The following is a 6,762-nucleotide window of genomic DNA, read 5'->3' on the forward strand; positions in this document are numbered from 1 at the left end:
GCTTCTGTTTTCTTTTAGCAAGATGGCAAGGTGGGGTTACAAAGAATGCCTGGGGTCCCACATGGGTGCTGGTGGGGGCGGCGGGTGGTCCTGTGCCTCTGCCTGCTCTGGGAGGGAGCCCTCCATTCCTAGGCCTGGCCCCTTCTTAACTCTTGGCATATCCTGTTCTCCAGAGATTTCAGAATCCACTCCCAAGAGCAGCAGAGTCAGGCATTTAGAGGAAGACAAAATACTGCCAGGACACGGGTTGTCCATGGAATACATTCTAGCATCTTATTAGGTATCTGAATCTGTTAGAAAAAAATAGAAACTACATATAAAACTTAAAAATCCAAGTATCAAAAGGCTATTTCAGATCAAAGTTTTAAAACAAGTCATCAGCAAGCTGCTGCCACCTACTGGAGACTTTTAGAAAAGTTGAGCAAGTCCTCTGAGCTGAGAGAATGGAAATGAAGCCACCTGTGCTGGGATGCTTGGGGCAGGGAGTGTGTGGGCAGAGAGAAGCGAGGGAAGTCCTGGCCTACAGAAGCCAAACAGGAGGGCGTTCGCCAGGCGGGCAATCAGGATTGGGGGACGAGGTCCTGCTCCCTGGAGGATGAATCCTAAAGTACATAGCCTGGGACTCCCTTTTCCTTCCCAGGGGTGGGATCTCCAGATATTTCACAGGCCTCCTGGAGCAGCCATCCAAGGAGGACAAACACGGCAACAAAAAAACAATTTCTTCAAAAAAATCCTTCTGGGAAAAAAAAGAAGAAAGCCCTGAATGGAGTCATAATGCTACCCAGTGCTGACTTAGCCTCTCAAACCCTGCTCTAAATGGAGTGTGGTTTCTAGTCAGGGAAATGGAAGAGGCCCCACCCACACAGGGACAGGGCCATGGCCCCACAGGATGAAGCAGCAGCGTTTATTCAAGATACAACAGTGAGGGAGTCTGGCCATGCTCCCTCCTCCCTGGAGAGGGCTCATCCAGTAGAAATGACACGTGATCAGTAGAAATCTTTTAAACTCTGATAAGTTCATAAAAACCACTCCCTTCACCCTGTCCCCCAGGGCTAGGCCTGGACTCTGAGATGCACTGGCTTGGGGCACCCTCGGGTGGCCATGTGGAAAGCCAGTCTGAGGCCTGCCTGGGGCTCCCAGACCTGGCCAAGATCTCCCCAGGTCACCCGTCCTTCTGTTTTGGGTTGCTGTCTCTTGGCAGGTGGCCCGCTGCTTGGGAGTGGCCCAAGACATCTCAGGAAGGTTTAATTCCTGCTCTACAAATCGCCCGATTAGCCAGAGTTTCCAGGCTGTCTGTCCACCTCCTGGAGATGGACGGGGGTCTTTAGACTTCAGTGGAGAACAGGATGCTCTGTCTCTTGCTGTCTGGGGCAGGGATGGCCTCCAGCTGCAGGAAGTACAGCAGCACCTGGACCTGCCCGGACAGAGTCGGGGAGAGGAGAGTGGCTCAGAGGGGTGTTCACAGCTGCTGGTGGGGAGGTCTTTGGGGCCCAAGCTCCCAAGTCCAGCTCAGGTGCTGGGGCCCCTGCTGGTGCCATGAACCCCTTACAGTGAGATGGGGGGTGGGGTCCTGACAAGGCATGACTTAGAGGGGGGCCCTCATTTATTTCAGAGATGCACAGAGCCTTGCTCTGTCACCCAGGCTGGAGGACAGTGGCTCCATCATGGATCACTGCAGCCTCTAACACCTGGGCTCAAGCGATCCTTCTGTGTCAGCCCCCTGGTAGCTATGACGAGAGGTATGTTCCACAATGCCTGGCTAATTTTTCTATTTTTTTCTAGAGATGGAGTTTGCTACATTACCCAGAATGCTCTCAAACATCTGGATTCTGTTATCCTGCCTCAGCCTCCCAAACTGCTAGGATTACAGGCATGAGCCACCACATCTGAACACTCAGGGTGGTTTTAAGTCCCCAGTGCAGTGCATGAGCAGGACCAGGAGGTGGCCTGTGCACCCCCAAACACTCCTATTCATGCAGACCTAGGCAAGTTTCTCTCTCTGAATCTCAACCACCACCAAATACAATGCAAGTAGGAGGATGGGCAGGAATGGGGTGGCACAGGCAGAGGACACCTCTGTCAGGGTGGGGTGGCATGGGCTGGAGCCTGTCTTCCCATACCTGGGACATGACCTCCAAGGACCAGCTGTCATGGTGATGGGCTGGCTGGGCTTGGCAGGGAGCTTGCTCTCCTCCCAGGGCCAGAGCAGCGTGGGGCCAAAGACTGTGGAGAGGTTGTGCAGAAACATCTTATTGACTGCCTCCTTCTCTGCCACCCTGTTGAGAACTGAAGCAGAGGGGACTGTTTCAACACCACCACCAGGAGAGAGATAAGGGGCTGGGCCATGCTGGAGTCCTCAGGGAGGGAGCGACCTTGACCCTGGCTGTGCCGCAACCTGACTCCAGCCCTGGTACTTCTGGGTATCAGTGGCCTAGGACAACAGTCCAGCTCTGGGCTGGTGGGGAGGTCTCTTCCACGATCTGGGTAGGAGGGAATTTGGGGGTCCAAGTGCACTGGTGGCTGTGGCAAAAGCTCTGAGCTCTTTGTTAAGGTCACAGTGCAGAAGGAGGAGGATGGCAAACAGGAGAGGCTGGAGCAGGGGCAGAAGTGGCACTAGTCCCAGAGGCAGTGAGGGACTGCAGGCAGGGGTCGGGAGAAAAGGTCCTTGATGCTGGGGGTGTGATGGGAGCAGGGGCAGCCTGGAGTCCTGGGCAGCCACAGGAGAGCTGGGCTACCTTTTAGGAGGTCGAGAAGGAAAAGGAAGCTGAGAAGGTTGGCCTTCGGCAGGGACAGCAGCAGGATGAGTATGCAGGTCTCCTTTGTATTGGGTCTGAAGGAGCTGCAGAAGGTGGTGGGTCACTCCTCGGGGTCACAATGAACCAGAGCCCTCTCCCGAGGTTGTCACATGGAGGAACCGGGACTCATGTCCCTGAGCAGCCCAGGCCCCTCATCTTCACTTGCACAGCGCTGGTCGCCAGTGAGGACCCTGTGAAGGGCGCCTGTGTGGGGTGTGAGCCACCTGAAGGAATTTTCTCTACCTCACAGGGGTCAGCAGCACCTGGAGAACAGCAACAGGAGGTGGTGTGAGAGCAGCTGCTCATGGGCACAGCCACGCTTGGGAAACTCCTGTGCCACACCCTCCCCAGTAAGCCTAGGGTGGGGTAGGCTCAGCATAGAATGAAATGGGAGGGAGGCACACAGGAGGTGGGAGGTGGGAGGACCCCAGTCCCACCAGGTTAGCTGAGACCCCCTTATCACCCTGGACACCACAGGGGCACCTACAGGCTGGGAGAACAGGTCCTCTGTGCATGGGCCCCGGAGGCAGACCTTCCCTAAGGGTGATGTGGAGGCTACAGGAGCCGCACATGCCAGTGCCCTGCTTTAGACATCAGCCTCCAAGTTGACTAAGGGTCAGGCCAGGATTGAACCCATGCTTGACTGGTGCAGGACCTGTGGCTACAGCACCTGGGTGCCCTCATTCAGCCCTGATCTGCATGAAGGAGGACAGAGGACTTTAGGACCCCACGGCATGGCAGTACTGACCATTTCACCAGCTTGGTCTCCTGGAGGAATAAGGATGGGAAGCCCTCTGGGGATGAGCGAGGCCTTCAGGACAGGCTCGGTTCTGGCCCCTGCTTTCTCAGTTGGTTAAAACCCTGACCATGGTAGAGGTGGCACAGCTTGGGTTCCCACGCCTCACTTTTCTCAGCCCCCACGGGCAGCAATGGACATGGCAGAGACTCCTCCCAGGACACCAAGGCCTCCAGTGGTCACAGATGCCCTCGGCAAAGTTGGGGTAGAACTTGTCAGTGAAGAGGGGCTCAGGCAGCTCATGGAAGTACAACTTCAGTGTGCCTGCAATGGCATTCATGTCTACCTCACTCATCATCACCAACACGTCCTTGTTATCAGGAAAGAGAATGGAAGTGCTGCAGCCTCCTTGAAACCGAGTGGGTCTCCCGACATCACTGCCTTGGCTAACGAACCATCCCTGCAATGCTGACCACTGTGCGGGACCCTCCCTGGCTGTGAGCAGTTCATCTTACTCCTCCCAAGAGCTGTGCATGGTTCTGTCTGTGCAGCATTGATGCAGGGTCATCTTCATCCCTGTACCTCTCCCCTGCTTGGCCTGACGTGACAGCCAGAAGGAGTCCATTGCCACAGGACACAGAGCCTGTGTGGTAATCAGGGACTTTGCCCTGTAGAGCAACCACCCCTGCACCAGTGTCTTCTGATAGCGGGAAGGCTGTGGGAGAATCTGATGGGTTTCAGTGTTTGAACTGGTGTCTTATTTTTGGACGCAGTTAGCCACTGGTGATTACCTGTCCACCACAGGCCAGGTTCATTCTAGAATCCCAGAGGGAGCTGAAACTACCCCAGGCCCCACCCAGGGGTGCCAGGCATTCTTGAGGTCCTGGTAAGGGTGGGTGGTGTGTGCCCCAGAGAAGGGTCTGCAGGCACAAAGTCCTGTTGCTGTGACAATGCTGGGTAAGGATGCTCTGGGGTCTCAGTGCCCTCCCCTGGCATGTGGGGCATGTCTAGGTCCTTCATAGCCTGTGAGAGTTGGTGAGATGGAGGCAGAGATGCTGCAGCCCTGGCCTGAGCTGGGTCCATCAGTGTCCTCTGCCTGCCACATTCTCACACAGGGCAGTGGACAGACCACACTGAGTCCTGGGCTCTGCAACTCCTGTCCATCCCCAAGGCAGGAAGGCCAAGACCCTGCAGAAACTCCTAGTCAACCTTCAAGCATCATGAGTGGGTAGAATGGTTTAAAAACTGGCTTTTACAAGCCAGGTGTGGTGGCTTACTCCTGTAATCCCAGCACTTTGGGAGGCTGAGGTAGGTAGATCAGGAGGTCAGGTGTTCAAGACCAGCCTGACCAACATGGTGAAACCCCATTTCTACTAAAAATACAAAAATTAGCCAGGCTTGGTGGCGTCCCTGTATTCCTAGCAAACTGGGAGGTTGAGGCAGGAGAATTACTTGAACCCAGGAAGTGGAGGCTGCAGTGAGGCAAGATTGCACCACTGCACTCCAGCCTGGGCCACAGAGTGAGACTCCATCTCAAAAAAACCAAAAGAAAAACAAACAACAAGAAAATGCTGGCTTCTACAACTCTTGTCTTCTCTTTCTTAAAAATCATAAAACAGTTAATGAAGAAAAGACAGAGAAGGATGTGACATGTTGGGCCAGGGAGCACTGTGAGATCTCATCGCAGACACTGCCATCCACGCCCTCTCCCGTCCTGCCCAGGCTGACACTCATTAATGGTGAAGGCTGCCTTCAGCACCTGGATGTCCATGGCCACTCTGGACACGCGGTAGATGCCCACCAACTCCATGCCTTGGCGCTCAATCTCCTCCACACACTGGCGCACGATGTAGGGCACCTTAGACCTCTCTTTCCTGTGGGAGGAGGGCGTGTTCTCAGTGCCCTGGCAGCCCCACTTGGGCCGCTACACAGGAGACCTGCCCCCTGTCTCCCCTCTTTGGAGTTGTGGTGAGGATGGTCACGAAGGTACCCAGATCTGGGGCTGCACACAGAGTCTTGTGCGTGCCTGTCCTCCCTCTGTCAGCTCAGTCCCCATTGCTTGTACTTCCTCAGGACCTTTCTAAGAGGCTGAAGCAGCCAGATCCCCGGCGAGTCACACGTGGTCTTTGGGGGAGGGCCAGGAGGCCTGTCTAATAAAGTTACCATAGGAAGGGCATCTGAAAGATTCCAGGCCTGGGGTTAGCAGCCTGTGCTCCAAGTTGGGACATCAGACCTGATGTTGGTCCTGCCATCCACGTGCTGTGCAAAAGGAGAATCTCTGACCCCTGACCCCTGCTGCTGGCCTTAATAAACATTGCGTGAATGAATGAAGGGCTGCCTCAGCACCAGAGCTCCAAGTACTGCGATGCTAAGTACTTTTCTCCTCTGAGTCTTTGCAATGAACAATTCCAATACCGCCACACAGAACACTAGAGTAAGAATAATTCAAAGTTAGAAGACAGTGCTGTGCTGAGGCCTTAACTTTAATTTGGTTTTGCAACTGGATTTAGGAGCACATCAAAGCTGCTTCTCAAGCTACCCTCATTAGCAGTGCTCATTTTGGGGAGCTGCTAATGGAGTCCTCGCTGCTCATGCCCAGAGCCCTCCCAGAGTGCCATGCAAGTGGCTGCTGTACAGTTGGGGATGGGAAGTGGTGTTTAGACACAGAAAGGTGTCTAGGGTGTGACTGATGGAGGCCCCCGCCCACATGACTAGCAAGGTCAGGGGCTCAGCTGGATTCCGTCCTGGAGAAACAAATGAATTCTCCAAGAAAGTGGCCTTAGTCTGTAAGAACTGCTCTCAAACCAGCAAACGGGCTTCTCCTGGCAACTGACTCATAACAAAGGTGCAGGGGTTACCACCATTCAACAGGAACCCGGGACCATGACAAATTCCAGGCAAGGGCAGAAACCCTGCACTCAGGCAGTTCCTGGAGCCAGTCTACTGCTTCCAGGAAAGGCAGCAAGAATGTTCCTGAGGTGGTTTGGAGTAAACACAGGAGGAAGCTGAGCACATCAACTGTTCCAAGTCAGTTGTTACTGGGGAGCCAGTTTAGCAGATGTGCTGGCTGCAGGGCTGGAACTGGCTCCAGATACAGCAATCCACAAACTGTGGCAGAGAGGAGCACTAGAGTCGGGGGTGGGGGGGAGGTATTTCACCAGCTTTGCCAGGCTGGTCTCAAACTCCTGACCTTAAGTGATCTACCTGCATTGGCCTCCCTAAGTGCTGGAT

At 54.5% G+C, this 6,762-nt stretch overlaps 1 pseudogene; it reads right to left on the reverse strand.

The window, feature by feature from the left end:
• Nucleotides 1–1,306: 1,306 nt before the first annotated feature.
• LOC108297906 lies at nt 1,307–5,783 on the reverse strand (annotated as a pseudogene).
• Between the last annotated feature and the right edge of the window lie 979 nt (nt 5,784–6,762).

This window comes from Cebus imitator, unplaced genomic scaffold (genome assembly GCF_001604975.1).
Source record: "Cebus imitator isolate Cc_AM_T3 unplaced genomic scaffold, Cebus_imitator-1.0 Scaffold859, whole genome shotgun sequence".
In the NCBI taxonomy this organism is placed as follows: Eukaryota; Metazoa; Chordata; class Mammalia; order Primates; family Cebidae; genus Cebus; species Cebus imitator.